The sequence below is a fragment of the Lactuca sativa genome, chromosome 9 (genome assembly GCF_002870075.4).
Source record: "Lactuca sativa cultivar Salinas chromosome 9, Lsat_Salinas_v11, whole genome shotgun sequence".
NCBI lineage: Eukaryota > Viridiplantae > Streptophyta > Magnoliopsida > Asterales > Asteraceae > Lactuca > Lactuca sativa.
The window spans coordinates 155,697,301-155,717,029 of NC_056631.2; the positions used below are offsets into that span (position 1 = coordinate 155,697,301).

Below are 19,729 nucleotides of genomic sequence, written 5' to 3' on the forward strand. Positions count from 1 at the left end.
TAGTACTCTTTGTTCCGTATAAGTAGTGTCTCCAGATCTTCAGAGCAAATACCACTGCTCCTAACTCGAGATCGTGTGTCGTATAGTTCACTTCGTGTGTCTTAAGCTGTCGGGAGGCATAAGCGATTACCTTCCCTCTCTGCATAAGAACACAACCAAGTCCTTGATTTGACGCATCGCAATACACTACGAAGTCTTCTATCCCTTCGGGGAGGGATAGTATCGGTGCGGTGCACAAGGCCTATTTTAGTGTCTGGAATGCCTTTTCTTGTTTCGCTTCCCAGTCAAAGGCCACGCCTTTCTGGGTTAATGTAGTAAGAGGTTTCGCAATGCTAGAGAAGTTCTTTATGAATCTGCGATAGTAGCCAGCTAGACCTAGAAATTGACGAATTTTTGTAGGTGTCTTTGGTGCCGACCAGTTCTCAATGGCCTTAATTTTGGAGGGGTCCACGTGTATACCTTTCTCGCTAACAACGTGGCCTAAAAATTCGACTCTTCGAATCCAAAATTCGCATTTAGAGAACTTCGCATAGAGTTTCTCCGTTCGCAGTGTTTCTAGGACTTTTCGTAGGTGCTGACTATGCTCTTCCTCACTTCGGGAGTAGATAAGTATATCATCGATAAAGACGGTGACGAACTGATCCAAGTAAGGACGACATACCCTATTCATTAGGTCCATAAATACTGCTGGTGCATTGGTTAATCCGAACGACATCACTACAAATTCGTAGTGTCCATAACGAGTTCGGAAAGCTGTCTTTGGAATATCCCCCTCTAGAACTCGTAGTTGGTGATATCCGGATCGTAGGTCTATTTTTGAGAAGTAGTTCGCCCCTTGAAGTTGATCGAATAGGTCGTCGATATGGGGTAGAGGATAGCGGTTCTTGACAGTAAGTTTGTTCAGCTCTCTGTAGTCGATGCACATACGGAACGATCCGTCTTTCTTCTTTACAAACAAGACCGGTGCTCCCCAAGGTGAGAACCTTGGTCTTATGAATCCTTTTTGAAGGAGTTCATTAAGTTGACTGGAAAGTTCCTGCATCTCTGCTGGTGCGAGACGGTAAGGCGACTTCGCTACTGGGGTAGCTCCTGGAACTAAGTCGATTCTGAACTCGACTTGGCGTTGTGGTGGTAATCCTGGTAGTTCTTCTGGAAAGATATCGGGAAAGTCGCGCACTACCCAGATGCTCTTGATGTCCTTCAGTTCTTGACTTGTATCAACGATGTGCGCTAGGAATGCTCGACAATCCTTCCGCAAGCACTTTCGAGCTTGGATGCACGAAATGATGCGAAGGTTTGTACTAGATTTGTCGCCGTAGATAACTAAGGTTTCGTTGTTAGGGAGATTAAGACGGACTGCTTTCTCAAAGCACATGATGTCGGCGCGAAGAAGGCTCAACCAATCCATGCCGACTATGACGTCGAAACTTTTAATTTGGACCGGCATGAGATTGATTGGGAAAGAATGGCCGTCTAAAGTTAACGTACAGCCCATGTATATGCAATTAGTGTTTTCGGTTTTTCCATTGGCCATCTCTACAGTGAATGATTTTTCTAACTTGCTAGGTTTAGGTTTAAGTAAATGAATGAAGTTTTGACTCACGAAGCTTCTCTCCGCTCCACTATCGAATAATATGCATGCGTATGAATTATCGAGAAGGAACGTACCAACAACTATAGTTGGGTCAGCTACAGCTTCATCGTGGCCTATCGCCAAAACTCGTCCCACACCTCCGGTGCCTACTGCCTTAGGACAGTTCCTCTTGTAGTGGCCCACCTCGCCACAACCGTAGCAAGTCTGCCCTACACCCGCACCGGGAACTTGAGTGATCGGCTTTGCGGGGTCCTTGCAGAAACGGGCGGTGTGTCCTTTCCTGTTGCAGTTGGCGCACTGCATTTCTCGACAAGGTCCATGGTGGTGGTAATTGCATTTGGTGCACTTTGGGAGGTTACCTATATAAGGCTTTGTTGGGTAGGTATTTGTAGGAGCTGTAGTAGGTACAGTGGCAGCATTCACTGAAACCAGTTGTTTCTTTGCGGATTCTTGGGAAGACCCACCCTTCCCTTTATTCCACACTCTCTTTCTGCCATTGTTGTTGTTGTTGTTGTTGTTGTTGTTGTTGTTGTTGTAGTTGTTGTTGTTGTTGTTTCCTTTCTGTGGTGCTGGTGCAGAAGTGGTTGAGTTCTGATGACCTCCGTAGTCAATTAGAGATTGTGCCAGTTCCTTAGCACTTTCAAAGGTGTCAGGTTTAGAAGCTAACACGCTTGATCGCATTTGGGGCGTCAGTCCCTAGATGTACCTTTCTATTTTCTTGCTCTCGGGAGCAATCATATCTGGACAAAGGATTGCCAGCTCGCAGAATCTGTTGGTATAAGTAGCGATGTCGGTACCAACCATTCCGAGAGTCCATAGCTCGTGTTCAAGCTTTTGAATCTCTCCCCGTGGGCAGTATTCTCTCATCATCATGGCTTTCAGGCTCTCCCAGCTTATGGAGTTTGCCACGATTAGGGTAAGTACTTTAACGTGGCCATTCCACCAAGTTAAAGCTTTATCAAGAAGGGTGAAAGTTGCAAATTTGACTTTGTTGTGCTCGGGACAGGAGCAGATTTCAAAGACTACCTCCGTCCTTTCAATCCACTGCCTCAGGGCCATCACACCACCAGTTCCATAAAACATCTGGGGCTTGGCATTAGTGAAGTCCTTATAGGTGCATTCTCGAGGTGGTCCATGACTCTCGCCATGGTTGGATAGGTGTGTGCCAGATCCCGAGCCATTAGTACTCGAGTTATTGATCTGTGACATGGCAGCTGCCACCGCTGTGGTGACTGCTGCTTGAAACATAACAGCATCAAATTGAGGTGGTGGAGGTGGTGGTACAGGTGCTTCCTCATCGTTGTTTCGCCTTGGATTCCTACGCGGAGGCATCCTTCAACTATAGGTTGAAAAGACAAGGATAAGAATTTCATAGAATAGAAAATGTATGTGTCTCATGAACTAAATCGCTATAGTTCAACAACAGATGATAGTATGAGTCTTAAAATAGAGGAATGAAAGTTATTTGTAAGACTGAAGGTATGAAACAAGTATTTGGTTTCCCAAAGACCATTCAAGGTTTGAACGAAATACTTAACATAGTAGTAATAGTGTCACTTATATTAATATAAAAGTTGTTACAACGATCATGAAAATTTGACCCCTATAAGGGTCTCCAATTACAAAGTTCGAGAAATTTAAAGACTTTTAGCCGAGGTCCTAAGCTATAACAAAATTTGAGTCCTTGACAAGCACTACTTGCGTCGAAGGTTGCGCTTGGGGCTTGACTCCGCATCTGATTGCATTTACTCCATTAGACGCCTATCAAAAGCGGCTTGTTGTTCCCTCAGTTCAGCGAGGGCTGCAATCATTTGCGCTTGAAATGCTTCGGTTTGAAGTTGAGCATTGTCTTGTATCTTGTCCAGCCTACGGATGTCAGAAGTGTGAACCTGCACTTCCACGTTGATATCCCGGAGTCGACTAGCTTGAACTCCAGACTGATAGGACTGATTGGCTAACTTACCCACCATTACCAGGAGTGCTCAATCAGCCGAACCTCCGCCGCTAACATCATAGAAGTCCCGGCACATGCCGTAGGGAGGGCGTAGGTTTTGCTGTTGGCTCCAATGGTGGAGGTGACTTCCCCAGATGGGAGTCGGTCCTTGAAAGTTCCTTACGAAGACGGGAGGTTGAATGGGTGGTGGATCGATAACTTCCGGCTCTGAGTCGGTACCGGAGTCATCACCCACTTCTATGGGTTCCTCGTCCTCTTCGGGATCATCTTCGATCCATCCTCCGTTGCCTTGGTTGGGAAAGTAGGGGTCGCCAGGGTGGTGAAATCCAGCCATTTGACTGTATGAGAAATAGGGTTATAAGAATGGAATAAAGTTGAAACATGCAAAACATGTAAGTTAAACTAGTTTAGATCGCAAATACTCCTATAGTATTTTAATTCTTGTGTTTGATTCTTGTAATGGTTTGGTAAGGTTTGACTTGTTGCTTACTACGATCATTCCTCGATATACGTTGGTCCAATCTCGGGCAAATATAGTTGATCACGCTATATTTGTCCAAAATCTGATTACATATATCGAGTCTCAATCGTAGTGTCAACTTGTCTAAATACTTGTATAGTTGTATAACATGAAAATAATTTGTGGTATGCATGTAATTGTACTTAAATGAACTATCAATTTAAGTTGAACGCAAAGCTGCTTAAGCGTAAAAAGAAAATTTGTTTTGTCAGAGAGTATTAGTCCCTTAAGCATTTATAGTTTGTATATCTTATGTGGTTCGATATACTTAGTTCACTATAAACATTGCGGAAACGTTCGGGGGCGGATGACTTCATGTGGTAACGTAAGAAATGAATACATAGTAAAGAAAGCAATACAACCATCATATATATAATTGAAAGTTTACATTTGTCAAAAGTTACATGTTCAAAACCAATTACAATATGATGTCAAAATACGAGATTAAACTGGCGCCGCTGCATCCCTTCATCAAAATCAAGTTGAATACCTGAATTTTACTGATTTCCTGGGACATACAAGTAATTTTGAAAGAGTAGATCAGCATTTAAGCTGGTGAGTTTCATAAGTATTTAAATGACAATGTTTGAATGAAATGAATTGTTTTGTCTTTGTTTGTTTGTGTTTAGAAAATCCTATATTTTCTACTAGTATAATAGTAGCCTTCACTCAAGACCAATGTTTGTTTCTAAAATGTATGTAAGTGTAAAATAACCAATGAGTTTGAAAACCTTGTAAATCAATGCATTTTTAATACCCCTTGTGAGTTTTATAACCATACTATTGACTCGGAATGCCTATACACAACGTTCTTCAGGCGTTGGAATGTTATGACGTTTGTCACCCCAAACGGTGGACTGCAGCTAACAGTCAGGGCGCGGGTTGTCAAGCCCGTATAGATCTATACACAAACACCATGCTCCCCCTCCAAGGGATTCTGGTATATAATATAGGACTTGAAATGTGTACTCGAACGTACATGAAGTTAGTGTCTCACAAAACCGTGGTATAAAAACAGATCTACTTGTTAAAATGTTACGTTTGTTCTTGTATACGAAAGTAAACTTCTTGAAATTCATGTTTCTAGTACATAAGAGTTAGAAATTTGTTCGTAAAACTATACCTATTATAGTTTTCTAAAAGTGTGTCTTGTTTGTTTAGAAATACCTAGAAAAGGAATCACTTGTTTATGAAAGCATAGATTTTTGGTGTAGAGTCTAAGATAGACAAGAATAATCTAAGAAAAGTTTAGTTTATACATGCATTTCAACAAATTTATATTTCAAAAGATAGAATGCTATTTTAACCTATGTTATATATATGAAAGTTCCTTAAAGGTTTATAAATCGCATGTGATTTGGATATATAACAGCATATAAAAGAGTTTCTTTATGTAACACACGATAATACTCGTGTGTTTTACTTGTAATCCCCCCCTTGAAAGCATATAAAAGAATTTATAGAATATTTAAAAGGTAAATTAAGGGGTATGAACTCACTTGAAAGTTTGAAGATAGCGAGATGGAAAACCGGGCAGAGTTTCGTCTCGGGAAACGGATTTTCCTCGGGATTCTCGGGAATCTCGGGAGTAAAATCGACCCTCGAGACTTGAGCAAAAAGACCAGAGCTTCGGGTTTGAACGGGCACGGAAAACGAGGCAAGATTGTGAGAGAGAGGAGAGAAATGAGCCCTTTTCTCGGAAGCCCTCGCATCCTATTTATAGGAAGGCTGAACTGCCTCGGTACGCGGGGCGTACGCTCGTACGCAGCGCGTACGCGTACGTCATGCATGACCGAAGCCTCGACTGCCTCGGCTTCGGATGGGACGGGTTGCTGGGGAGGCGGGTCGGATGGGACGGCGGGTCGGACGGGACAGCGGGTCGGACGGGTCGGACGCTTCGGACGGGTCGGATAGGGCGACGTGGACGATCAGAGGCCAAGTCTCTCGGGTACGCAGGGCGTACAGGGGTACGCAGCGCATACCTCGGATGAGGACGCTGACTCCTCTTCGGATAAGGTCCGATTTTTGAATTAAATAAATATATAATTTATTTAATAAACTTCAAAAATTCATATCTTCTTCATACGAACTCCGTTTTCGATGGTCTTTATATCCACGCGTAGGTGAGACTACGCTCTACAACTTTCGTTTAGACTCCGTCAGCAAATTCCGAAATTATTTTTTTATTATTTATTTTAAACTCATCGTGTTTAAGGAATTTCTTTGAAAATTCATAACTTCTTTATCTGATGTCGGTTTTTGCCAGACTTTTTACCGCTGGAATACCATTGTCGAGACCTTCGATTCTCGTTTAGGTCATTCCAGCGAAAAGTCGCTCGATCTCCGATTCGAGTTTTTAGCTGTCTGTTGCTAAGCTGAACTTGGAAAAATCATAACTTCGCTATATGAAGTCGGATTTGGGCGTTCTTTTCACGTACGATCAGGGTTCAAAGACATTTAAACATAGAAGGAAATTAAATAGAACTATTTGTACATTTTATTATGAAAGTAAATTTTATTACTCAAAAGTGGTTACAATACTTGACCCTTTTTGGTCATTACAAAGAGTTGAAATATCGGGTTGTCACAGAAGTCCATGTCTTAACCATTAAGAGCTTTTGTGGGATTATTGGCTCTCTCCTAAGTACGATGGGTGTACATAGGAGTACGCTCTGCGTAATGTGTGGTTTACGTATCAATGTCTTGTACCTTGTGCTTTGGGAGTGTAAACATGGGGCGTACTCCCTAATATAGCTATTTTGGGCATTTTAAGGTTTGGGCCTTGTTAGGCCATTGGACTCCTGACCTTGGGCCATGGATAGACTAAGGGTTTTCTTGGAATTAGGTCCACGATGGTTTTTGGACCCAATTAGGAATATAGGCCATAGTGGGCCTTGGGATGCCTTTTAGGAAATTCGGGTTTTAAGCAATAGGGTTAGGCCTTGGTTTTGGGCTATGTAAGAAAAGGGTAAAATGGTCGTTTACCCTTTAGGAAGTTCGATTATGGAATGGGCCTCTGATTTTGGGTTATTGGTTAAATTATTAATCAAGGTTGTATTTATTTTTAGTTGGTGCAAGGATATCCGGTTCAGCAACCCGAGCAGTTATTTAGTTATCAGCAGATTGAGGTGAGTCTCCTCACTGTACTCGTGGGTCGAAGGCACCAATGTCAAACCACTAGGATATGTTATGCTAGATGTCTTTGTGACTTTTGCATTGTATTTTAGGTTAGGCCCATTTGTATGTTGGGCTAGGCTTATTGTATGTTGAGCTAGGCCCATGGATCAGGAAGGGCTAGGCTCATTTTAGGTTATGTAAAGTGCTAATTGTCTCTATGACTTTTGCATTGTATGATCAGTCTAGGCACATTGGTTTGGCAGGGCTAGGCCCATTATGGTGGGTTGGGCCCAATGGTATATATGGTATGTGGTATTTTGGGGAACTCACTAAGCTTTGTGCTTACGGTTTTTATAGTTATGGTTCCATATGCTTTCGGTTCGAAAGGGAAGGGCCCAACATGATCGCAACACATCCACCCATGTTTCCGCATTGTGATGATTTTTGGATTGTACTCTAATGAATTTTTTATTATGAAATACTTTTGGATGTTTGAATAAAAGATCTTTAGTGTTTTGATTGAATTAAAAATGAATTTTTTACCTTACAATTTTTGGGACGTTACAAGTTGCTATTAGAGCCTTGGTTTGAGGGTGATGCGTGCAAATAGCTACACCTAATTTTACCTAATATCCTACTAGCTATTTGACCCAGGGCAGTGTACCCTTTTGCAAATAGTATAGCACAAAATTCGGGCATCAATTTCAGGGAACGAGATTAATTATTTAACCTACTTACTATTAAATTAACCTAAAATTCTAGCAAAAGTAAAAGGCTTTTTATCTAACTTTGCAAGTTTAGATAAACTTAATTACTAAACAACTATTCAATCAAATACTGAAAGAACTTTTGTTAGTTTGAATCCACTTTCCCTTGATGGTTTAGCTATTAATTATGACAATTCCTGTTGGTTACCAATTAATGTATTATTAGCAATTCAAGTCCAAATTTACTAATATTGAATTAATTCATTTAGATCTATGCATGGTAATACATAATTTAACACATAATCAATTATTAGATAGGATTGGAGTTATGTAAGATCGAATTAACAAACACAATTGTGTTCACAATATGTGTTCTCCAGCACAGCCAAATTCAATACTTTAATAACTTATCTAAGATTGGTTCGAACTTAGCTCTAATAATATAATGGTCACTAAATTATTAGGTAATCAAATTCATGCAGATTAATGGTCAGTAACTACACAGAATATGAATTAAAGCAATCTAGTATCAAATTAAGCATGCTAGGTATAAACAATCAAACACAAGACATTAACCAACTAGGAAAATCTACACTAACATAACCAAACCATGAGTTCCAGCTTCATCTAGCTAACAGAAGCAACTAGATTTAGCTACTCATAGCTAAAATAAAACACACAATTTCAACTAATAAAGACATAATGAATTTTACCAAATCAAAAGTAAAGTAATGATCTTCCTATCCTTCTTCCAATACCAATACTTGGTTTCTCTCTTAATTCTCTATTTTGAAATTCATCTTCTAGAACTTCTAATCTCCAGCCAGCCTCCAAAACCCATAAGTACCAAGGATATATATACTTCTCGTGAATTTGAACTCCACATCGTGGTTTAGAACTCCACTTCGTGACTTTGAATGAATCCTTATCGGGAAAGGATTTCATCTTTTTGTGTACTCATCTTCCAGAATCGTCCACGCCACGTCGTGTAAATGAAGTCCACGGCGTGGCTTCAACTTTATGTGGATTTTCTTTTCTTTAATTCTCCAAGCCTCCAAAGTTAATCTCTTGTTTCTTTTAGTCATTGTTCTTCAAGAATGCTCCTTCTAGGTGCAAAATACAATTGTAATCTTATAAGTACCACTTATCTACACAAATAATCAAAATGAATTCAAATATTACCTAAAAATATGTATAAACATGTCAATATAAAATGGCCCACACTTATCTTTTTCTTGCCCTCAAGAAAGTCTAATTAATTTTATTTTAAACCTTCATCACTAGCATTACATAAAACAATCAATTTTGAACTCATCCATTATACCAAGACCGCAATGCGCATATTTGTTTCTAAATCACCTAATAACTTCCCAGTCCTAAATACTAACAATCCTTATGAACCGCCTTTTGTTTGATTTTTGGTATCTTTAACTTTTAATTCTTTGAAATTTTGATCATTTTATCTTCATACTTGATAGCTCCAAAATTCTTCAACTTTTTGGTTATTTCTCTCTCTCTCTTTTTTTAAATAACCCACGTTTTTCTCTCAAAACCTACATGCTTAAGCAAGGGAGCTTAACTTCAACCCTTATTGGTTAAAGGTATTAGTCTAAGTGCAATGACTAGATAAGCTCTCCTGGATAGATTTCAGGTACAGGCTGCAAAACTTATTATGCCATATAAACTACCATATTACCTTTCATATCTCATGGCTTTTCACTAGGAATGGGAAGCCACAAATATACTATAACATCTGTTGGCTCAATTAAACATTTGAGCTTGCATCGGATTATCCCACGCAGCACTAGCAACTTAAGTTTAAACTAATACTAGATTTAATTTTTATATTATTATTTCAAATCTATTTCTAAATTTTCAAAATTTAAAATTTAAATTTTTTCTAGCAATTTACTTTTTCGACCCCTACCCCCACACTTATTACATACAATGCCCTTATTGTATGAATAAAACAACTTAAAAGCAATAAAAGGGAGAAAAATGAACATACTCCGTTGGGGTAATAGTGGTGAGATCAAATTTGTGATGCGTGTGGAAAATTTTGAAAATCTTGAAAATGGACATCTTCAATTATGAATAATGGAACTTGGATCTTCAACAAGTGAGATACATAAATGTGGTGGCAAAATATGAATCCGAGAGTTGAATCTTCAATAAGTGTGGTGTAGAAAAATCTTCAAAGTATAATAGAACAATGTGGGAAAGCATACATCACACTGCACGGTGTAGAGAAGAAGAGAAATGTAACTTCTAAATTCCACGTCGTGGTGTATGAATACACGACGTGGATTCGAATAATGACATTTTATGAATTAGCTATTTATACTTTCCACGACGTGGACATCAACTACACATCATGGAAACTGGACGTTACAGTTTATGTAATCTGTAAATCAAGTTAGATGCAACTTGATTAAATAACTTTTAGACGCTATCAAAACTTCGTAACTCTTCACTACTTTTTTTTCTAATGAATATAACCCCACACTTATCAAAGAAAGTGGTTCTTAAATCATAACTCTAAATGACACAGCTTCTATCGAAAACTCCTACCTCTAACTCTTAACTTCTCGCTCATGAAAACTCATGAAATCTACAGCAAAAAAATTAAAGAGAAGAAAATAAAATAACCAACCATCATTTGGTTACAAGTTTTAAACATAAAAGGACAAACAAACAACTTCAAAAACCACATAAAAACATAAAAACAAAAACTAATAATCATCGTCATCGCCTTGAGCTCTACCTGCTCCTGCCCCATCTCCTTGTCTCGTCCATAACTCTTCCCATGTTGGAATATACAGGCAATGAGGTGGTATCGTGGAAGGTCTCTCCATATTCATAAGTGTACATAAAGCATCGAGCACTTGGGTGTTGTAGTTGACACCTCTATGAAGATTATCCAAATATAAACCAACCGACTTTGAAATGGATTGGTCGGTATCCCACCCTCAAATTGTTGAGGTGGTTGTTGTGGTTGTCCCCTCTCTCTTCGGGCTCTCATATTCCTCCTCCTAGGCCTAAGTTGTTCTCCTTGTTGCCTTATGGGTTGCTTATCATCCTCCGGTGGTATCACAAAAACTCCTCCAACATTCACCACAACCTGCATGCCACTCAAAACTTGGATAGTTAAGTCATTGTTCGGAAAGCACATGAGGTTCCTAATAAAATTAGGACTCAAGATACCATAAGACTTGGCAAGTCGGGTGACTAAGTGCCCACCCGTAATGGGACTACCGGGTCTAGAATTGGTCACCTTCCTCCCCATGAACCGCGCAAGCATATAAGGGATGTCACAAAAATACCAGGTGTAATTATGCTCCACAAATGAAATAAATTCTGAATGGGCACTTTATCTCCATGATTTTTATGATTGATCGAGAAGGTGATGAGGCGATGCAAAAAATGACAAACGGGATTCCAGATTTGTCCTTTGCTTGCATCATGAGAATTATACTCGTGATTCAAAATGCTTCTCCAAAACTGGACATCAAAAGTCCCACAGATGAAATCTCGAACACACCCTTGTAAAAATGGAACATAAAATGGCGATTGTGTTTCCTCCTCGGTGTAAAGTCCCATGTGCCATGCAAATTCTCTAAGGCTGCACTCATGGTACACACCTCCCAATTGAAAAGCAAGCGCCCGGTTGTAGTTGGGATCAGTGGCCTTATCCTCAAAATTTATGGTAGCGAAGAACTCCATCGATAATTCCCGATAAATGGGTTCTTGAATAGAAAAGAGGTTCCTTCAAGCGTTACACGTGAATGTAAATCCATCTCCCACAAATACTTTTGTCCAATGCCTTTCCAACTCCAAAACCATACCAACCCTGCGTAACTATGCCCAATCCACAATAGGAGCAATCGCGAACTCGCAGTTGTACAACCACCCCAACCGATTTTCATAATTATTTAACATAACACAGGAGAGGTTTTGAGGGAATCGGTAGAGTAGGTGAATACTCGACACATCAATAGGGTCTTGTGCTTAAGGAACTGCCCTTTGAGGACCCATTTTTACAATTATGACCAACAACAAACAAAACAAACCAAACCAAACCAAACCAAACCACAAAGATATTACATAACAAAGAAAAATAGAAACCTATCACCCAGAATCCACGTCGTGGTTTTCAAGTCCATGTCGTGGGATTGATTTGTGTCGTGACTTCTGTCAGTCCTAGGAAGGTCAAAACTAACCAAAGTTATCACTTGGGGTTTGTTAATCTTGTCAATCTAAGGCTTTGCGTAACACATGCAACGAAAAATTATCAATCAAACGACTCAATTTTTGGTTATTTCATCTCTAAGAAAAACCCTAACCACTAAACGCATAAAATGAGGAGGAAATTAACAAGATTATTGAATGTAACACTTACCAAATGAAGCTAAGAGATAAATAAAGCAGAAATCATGGAAGTAGAATGAAAAAAAATCGAGTGTGGGGTTTTGTCGTTTTTCGTCCGTGCGTGTAGTAAGAAAATAGGGATGATCAAAAGTGAGATATCCTATACGGGTCCCCACCCGTGACTTTTTAAAGTCCATGTCGTGGTTTCAGGGCCACGTCGTGTGCTTGTCTGTTGGGATTAGAATAATCGGCCAATTGGATTTACCACGAGGTGGGCTTTTGACCCACGACGTGTTGTCGAGATTTTCATAAAAGTCCAAAATTTATTCCTTAAAAATTCTCTCAAGCAATATTTTATTTCTAAAAAGTCTTTCAAGCAATATTTAAGAACCCCAAACTTAATTTCTGCCTTTTCTAAACGTTAAGATGACTTAGATGATTATTATCCTAAAAAATAAACTAAAAATGCAAAACGAAAAGAAATTAAAACCGAGCTCGGGTTGCCTCCCGAGAAGCACTTCTTTTTATTGAAGTCATGACCCGGACTCTGTGCCACCTCATGTTGAATTTGTCAGAGTGTTCACCACCATTTGCATCTTTTTCCCTTTCATTTGCTTTTATAAGCTTGAACATGTCTAATATAAGCCTTCTTATAATTTTCGTTTTTAACTTTCACATCATTTTCTTCAAGCTTTCTCTTAATTCCCTTATTTTCCACAAGATGAGGTTTTGCTTTTTCTTCGGTCTTTAGCACAACGGGTACCATCTTCTTATCCATAGTTAGTCTCTTTTCATTGGAAGTAACTTCATCCTCGTCACTTGATACCAAGTCTTCACGTTCTTCACTCACCCAAGATATTGGGGTTTTATAAGCAATCACTTCAAAAACAAGTGGAACGGATGCTCTTGGTTTGGTGTGTTTGACTTGTCGAGTCTCTTCATCCATCAATTTTCCAATTCTTCAAGTTCATTCTCTTCATCTATATTGAAAACTTCACCTTGAACATCATTCCATTGAAAACCATCTTCTACTCCAAAAGTAGCTTCATCATCTCCAACTCTCAAAGTAAGTTTGGACTCGCGAATGTCAACCAAGGATCTAGCAGTATTTAACAATGGGCAACCAAGAATAATTGGGAAATTGGCATCTTCCTTCATATTTAAAACAAAAAAGTCAATTGCAAAAACAAATTTCCCACTTTTTACCAAAATATCTTCCACAATACCCCTAGGATGTGTTACTGAACGATTGGCCGTGTGAATTGTTATTCTTGTAGCCTTCAAATCCGGAAGATTTAGCTTTTGATAGAACAAGTAAGGCATTAGATTTATGTTAGCTCCATAATTTGCTAAAGCATAAGTCTTCAAATTATTCCCAAACTCACATGGAAGAGTGAGGCGTCCAGGATCTCCCATCTTCTTTGGTAACTCTCCCATAATCACTTTAGAACTCTGCTCACCAAGAATTACCTTAGAATTCTTCTCTAGTTACTGGCGAGTATTGATTAAATCTTGTAAAAACTTGGCATATTTGGGAACTTTATATAATGAATAAATGAAAGGAGTATTTATTAGAATACCCTTCAATTTTTGCATAAACTTCAAATGCTCTTGCTCCAGTGGATGGATATTAGCTCGAGAAGGAAAAGGCAACGGCGGATGATAGGCTCGAACATCACTAAAAATTTTCTGATCAGACCCTCTCCATATCGTGGAGATTGGAGCCCCACGTCGTGAATCTGATGTTTCAGCAATATTCTTTTCTTCTAATCGTGACTACTTACACTTGGTTCCGGTCTGAGATAGATCGACTTCTAGTGCTTCAAGGAACTCAGAGATGGTATCCTCTTCAGTTTCTATTACCATTACATGTGATTGAGGCTTTTTATTGGGAATTTTTGGAGATAATTTTTCTTGCACAAAGTAGTTAGTTGACCAAGTTAGACTTCAATATTTTGGATTGATGCTTGGTGATTTCTTAGCAAGGCTTGTTGTTCCTTCATGATATTTTGATGTTCCCTTATCATTGCATCTGTCTCATCGTGTCTTTTCTCGGAAGCCTCCATAAATCTATGTAACATAGACTCAAGATCAAACTTGTTTTCAGGAGCTGGTTTTTCTTTTTTTGTAGAAGCCTCAGTCAGTCTGCCAATATTTTTCTTCTTTCAACTTCTTATATTCATTATATGGTAACCACTCCTTCTTTGGTTTCCTCCAATTTTCATCATACTTATCCCCACTCGAGTAGCACACTTGCACCATTTTTATTTCCATGTTCATCCAAGTGGCGATCTTTTGTTATGCGCAAACCATTACATCTTTCACAACCAAATCTAATAGCATGAATGGATTCGTCCATCTTGCTCATTCTTCTGTCCATGGTGTCAAGCATAGCTAGTACAACAGCCATGTCTTCAGAATTTACTCCCCCAATTCCTTTAACTCCATCATGTCTTGGATTATGGTACTCACGAGAATGCTTCGTGAACTTTTCAATCAACTCCTTTACTTCAGCCGTATTTTTCTTCATAAGTGGTCCTTGAGAATCAAGAATTTGCCTTGCATGACATTCACCCCATCATAAAAGATAGACACTTCTTGTTGTATGTTAATGTCATTTTGAGAGTGGTTTCTTAGTAACCCTTTATAATGCTCCCATGCCTCATAAAGTGACTCACCCACTTATTGATCAAAGTTGGATATTGCCTTCTTGAGTTTAGATATCTTTGATGGTGGGCAGAATTGTTCTAGGAATTGCTCACACATTTGTGCCCATCTATTAATTGCACCAGGTGGAAGTGCTTTCAACAAATCTTTGGCAACTCCCTTAAAAGTAACGGGAAGCATCCTTAACAAAACAATCTCTCTAGGAACATTCAGGACATTGAAATAGTTTGCAACGTCATTAACCTCATCTAGATGCTTATAAGCATACTCATGATCCTTCCCAAAAAATGGTACGTCCTTAAGTTCAGTAAGAATGTGTCCTTTCAACTCAAATGTTGCAGCAGCGAGAATTGTGGGTTGTACTAAACGAGGACTAGCATCGTCTCTTATATGCTTCTTGTATGCTCCCATGGACCTATCAGCAATGTCTGCCATCTCGTTCTTTGGCTCGTCCTCAAAATCACTTTCTTCAAACTCGGGTTCAGTCTCATATTCGATATCTTTTGGACTTGGATTTTGCTCAAAGCTTTCTATTTTGCTCTCTTCCTTCCTTTGACTACTAGACTCACCCATGTTCTTGCCTTTCTTCTTTCCAAAAACTGATTTAAGGTCCTTGAATGGTGACTTCTTTGGCAGGTTAGCTTCTCCTACATTTTTATCCGTCTTTTTGTGAAGGGCTGACTCTGGATCTTCAAGCGGTGGTACCAAACGAAAACTAAATAAAAATCACCTACTAACTGAAACTTAACTTTTTGTAGGTTTTACCCCACAAAAAGGATTGATTAACCTAAAGCAAATAAATCAACAATCAAATAAGTTGTTCCCGGCAACGGCGCCAAAAACTTGATGCGTGCAAATAGCTACACCTAATTTTATCTACTATCCTACTAGCAATTCGACCCAGGGCAGTGTACCCTTTCGCAAATAGTATAGCATAAAAGCCGGGTATCGATATCAGGGAACGGGAATAATTATTTAACCTACTTACTATTAAATTAACCTAAAATTATAGCAAAAGTAAAAGGGTTTTTTTTATCTAATTTTTCAAGTTTAGACAAACTTAATTACTCAACAACTATTCAATCAAATAATCAAAACACTTATGTTAGTTTGAGTCCACTTTCCCTCTATGGTTTAGCTATTAAATATGACAATTCCCGTTGGTTACCAATTAATGTATTATTAGCAATTCAAGTCCAAATTTACTAATATTGAATTAATTCATGTAGATTTATGCATGGTCATACATAATTTAACATAAAATCAATTATTAGAAAGGATTGGAGTTATGTAAGATGGAATTAACAAGCACACTAGTGTTCACAATATGTGTTCTCCAGCACAACCAAATTCAATACTTTAATTACTTATCTAAAATTGGTTTGATCTTAGCTCTAATAATCTAATGGTCACTAAATTACTAGGTAATCAAATTCATGCAGATTAATGGTCACTAACTACACAGAATATGAATTAAAGCAATCTAGTATCAAATTAAGCATGCTAGGTATAAACAATCAAACACAAGACACTAACCAACTAGGAAAATCTATACTAACATAACCAAACCATGAGTTCCAACTTCATCTAGCTAACAGAAGCAGCTAGATTTAGCTACTCATAGCTAAAATAAATAACACAATTTCAACTAATAAAGACATAATGAATTGTACCAAATCAAAAGTAAAGTAATGATCTTCCTATCCTTCTTCTAATACCAATACTTGATTCTCTCTTAATTCTCCTCTGAAATTCGTATTCTAGAACTTCTAATCTCCAGCCAGCCTCCAAAACCCGTAAGTACCAAGGATATATATATATATATATATATATATATATATATATATATATATATATATATATATATATATATATATATATATATATATATATATATATATATATATATATATATATATATACTTATCGTGAATTTGAACTCCAGGTCGTGGTTTAGGACTCCATGTCGTGACTTTGAATGAATCCTTATCGGGCAAGGATTTCAACTTTTTGTGTACTCATATTCCAGAATCGTCCACGCCATGTCGTGTAAATGAAGTCCACGACGTGGCTTCAACTATTTACGTGGATTTTCTTTTCTTTAATTCTGCAAGCCTGCAAAGTTCAATCTCTTGTCGCTTTTAGTCCTTGTTCTTCAAGAATGCTCCTTCTAGCTACAAAATAAAACTTTAATCTTATAAGTACCACTTATCTACGCAAATAACCAAAATATTAATCAAAATGCATTCAAATATTGCCTAAAAATATGTATAAATATGGCAATATCAAAGGGGTTCAGGCACACTCTCAGGTATGTCTGAACTCAAAGTGAGGAATCAATAATCTTTTGAAAGAAGATGAGTTTCTAAAAAGATTTTGTAAAAGGGAACAAATTTCTAAAAGGGTTTTATAAAGACAAAGGGGGTGTGATGCGTGTAATCAGCCGAGCTCAAGTAAGTGATTCCAGAATACCCATACATGTTGATATGTTATATAATATGAATATCTGCATGCTAGGATAGGCCTAGGGATACTTTCACGAATTATGTGATAGATGGCCCTGATATGTGATGTCTTGTAGCCTAGGAAGCATTGGATGCTATATCGAGAATATGTAATGGTACCAGTAATTGCTAAGTGTATGCTTTAAAAATTATATACTATTAGGATCATATAGACCTAGAATGAATGATTTGGCCTTATTTCCTGTTCCTTATCTAATTATGGTCCTAGGGTAGAGTATTTTATTCGACGTTCTATTTGATCCTGTATTCTATATAATTTACATGCATAAGGCAACCATTAGTAAGAGTGGAAGTTCCTAGCATGAGTTGTGATATGTGATATTGGAGTGTTACTACATGAATTATGCTTGCTTTCTGCTTTGTAGAACTCTTAAGTGATGTGAGTTAACTATTAAGTGAATATGTTAAGTCACATGTGGCAAGGGTTAAATAATCTCATAGTGATGGATATGACCTTATTGCGCAGCTCTTATCTGAGTCCAACTGTTGTAGGGACGAGTCTTTTACTCGGAGGATTATCTAAGCTTTGTTGCATGTGATTGTATTCATGAGGTGGTTAACTGACATTATGGGGAGTTCTTCAGCAGCTGATGGCAGGGTGAGGTCGGAAACCTATGAAAGCCTAGGAAGTGCTTTAGTGGGTTTAGTTGCACTGTTTAGCGAGTAATTGGACAATCAGTTTAAGAAAGTGATTTAGAGGATTCAGGATGATTATTAAGGAAAGAATGTATAAGTGCGGAAGGTAGTATTGGGCCCATACCACTGAAAGCACTAGATCCATACTCTAATCTAGGAGAGTCATGGAGAGTCTAGGAATCCTTTTAGATAAGGATTCAAGGTTATGTTCTGGTCATTTGCATGGTTGTTTTTTAGAATGGTGATGAGCACTCACGAAGGAGGTTCAAGTTCTGGTTTTGGCTCAGGGGCTGGTACTGAGCCGTTTGATGAATGGATGCGGGAGTTTATCTCGTCGGAGATCACCCACATTATTTTGGAGCAGACTCTGGTGATCTTTGGTACGTTCAAGGAGGGGACTATGGAGATTTTGGATGAGCATATGGGTGCATTTCGTACTTAGTTTATGGCTATTGTGGGAGCTCTCACTCTCTCTTTCCATGAGTTCCGTGTCTATTGAGTTCCCAAGTTAATTGGGGAAAGGACCCCATTGCTAGTAGGAGATGGTTAACGGATATGGTGAACGCTTTCCGGACGAGTTTCTGCCCCGAGGGGTTGAAGATCAGATTTGCCTCCTGTCTTCTGAAAGACAGAGCCCGAGATTGGTGGGAGGAGGTAGACCTCGCTTTGGGAGGTGAAGCCTTGGAGATGATGACTTGGGATGAGTTTGTGACCCGGTTTAGGGTCGGGTTTGATTGTTTTTATGTGCTTTAACATACCTATGGTGCACATACAACCCTAATTCTTTGGACCTAAGTTTTCTCTAATTATACATGCAACATGTTTTCCAAAGCATAAAGCCTAAACTAGCATGCAAGGTAACATTTAAATCACAAAAAATAGTTAGAAGATTACCTTGTATAGTAGCTTTCTTGTCTTCGACCTTTAGGAGGCTAGCACCTCAAGTGTGATGCCTCAAATGTATTATAACAAACCAAGAACAATAGAATGGATTTGAGAGAGAGGTTTGGGATATCAAAATCCGCTAGCTACAAGTCTAGTGTGCATGGGAGCCAATTTTAGGGTGTTAGGGACTTCTTTTATAGCTTAGGATTACAACCATGAAAACCCTAATGACTCTTCATATTTCTTAGTATTTTGAGCTAAACCTTCTTGGACTTTCACATAGGTTTACTCCAACTTTAATCAACATGAGTCATGAGCCCAACTAGAAGTATTACTGATTTATCTAATCAGTCCCTATAACTTTAATCAGTTTCTTTTGATCACTAAATTAATACCAAATTAATTCTTGATAAATACTAATTAAATAATGTGATTTCTCAAGTAATATATTATACTTATAATATATTAATAAATCACAATAACCTCTTCCTCAAATATCCATCCTATCAAATTGTTCTAGAGTGTTACAACCCAAATGGACCATGCTATTATCGGGTCAAGTACATACCAATTATAGTTATGGGCTTAGACACACAATCCAATAGTCTCCCACTTGGATATGTCTAATAACTATAATCGCCAATGTAGCTTCAAAATCTGAGTAGAAATCCTAGCTCTCTAAAAGCCCATGTCGAATCCTGACGCGCCATTTAGATAAAGGATCATATAATCCTCTGTTCTTCAAGATATCATGCG

At 38.4% G+C, this 19,729-nt stretch overlaps 1 non-coding gene across 1 annotated transcript; it reads left to right on the forward strand.

The window, feature by feature from the left end:
• The first annotated feature begins 14,871 nt into the window (after positions 1 to 14,871).
• On the forward strand, positions 14,872 to 14,978 carry LOC111884553 (small nucleolar RNA R71). Its single transcript, XR_002847814.1, has one exon. It is a non-coding gene; the product is annotated as a small nucleolar RNA R71 (small nucleolar RNA).
• The last annotated feature ends 4,751 nt before the right edge of the window (positions 14,979 to 19,729 follow it).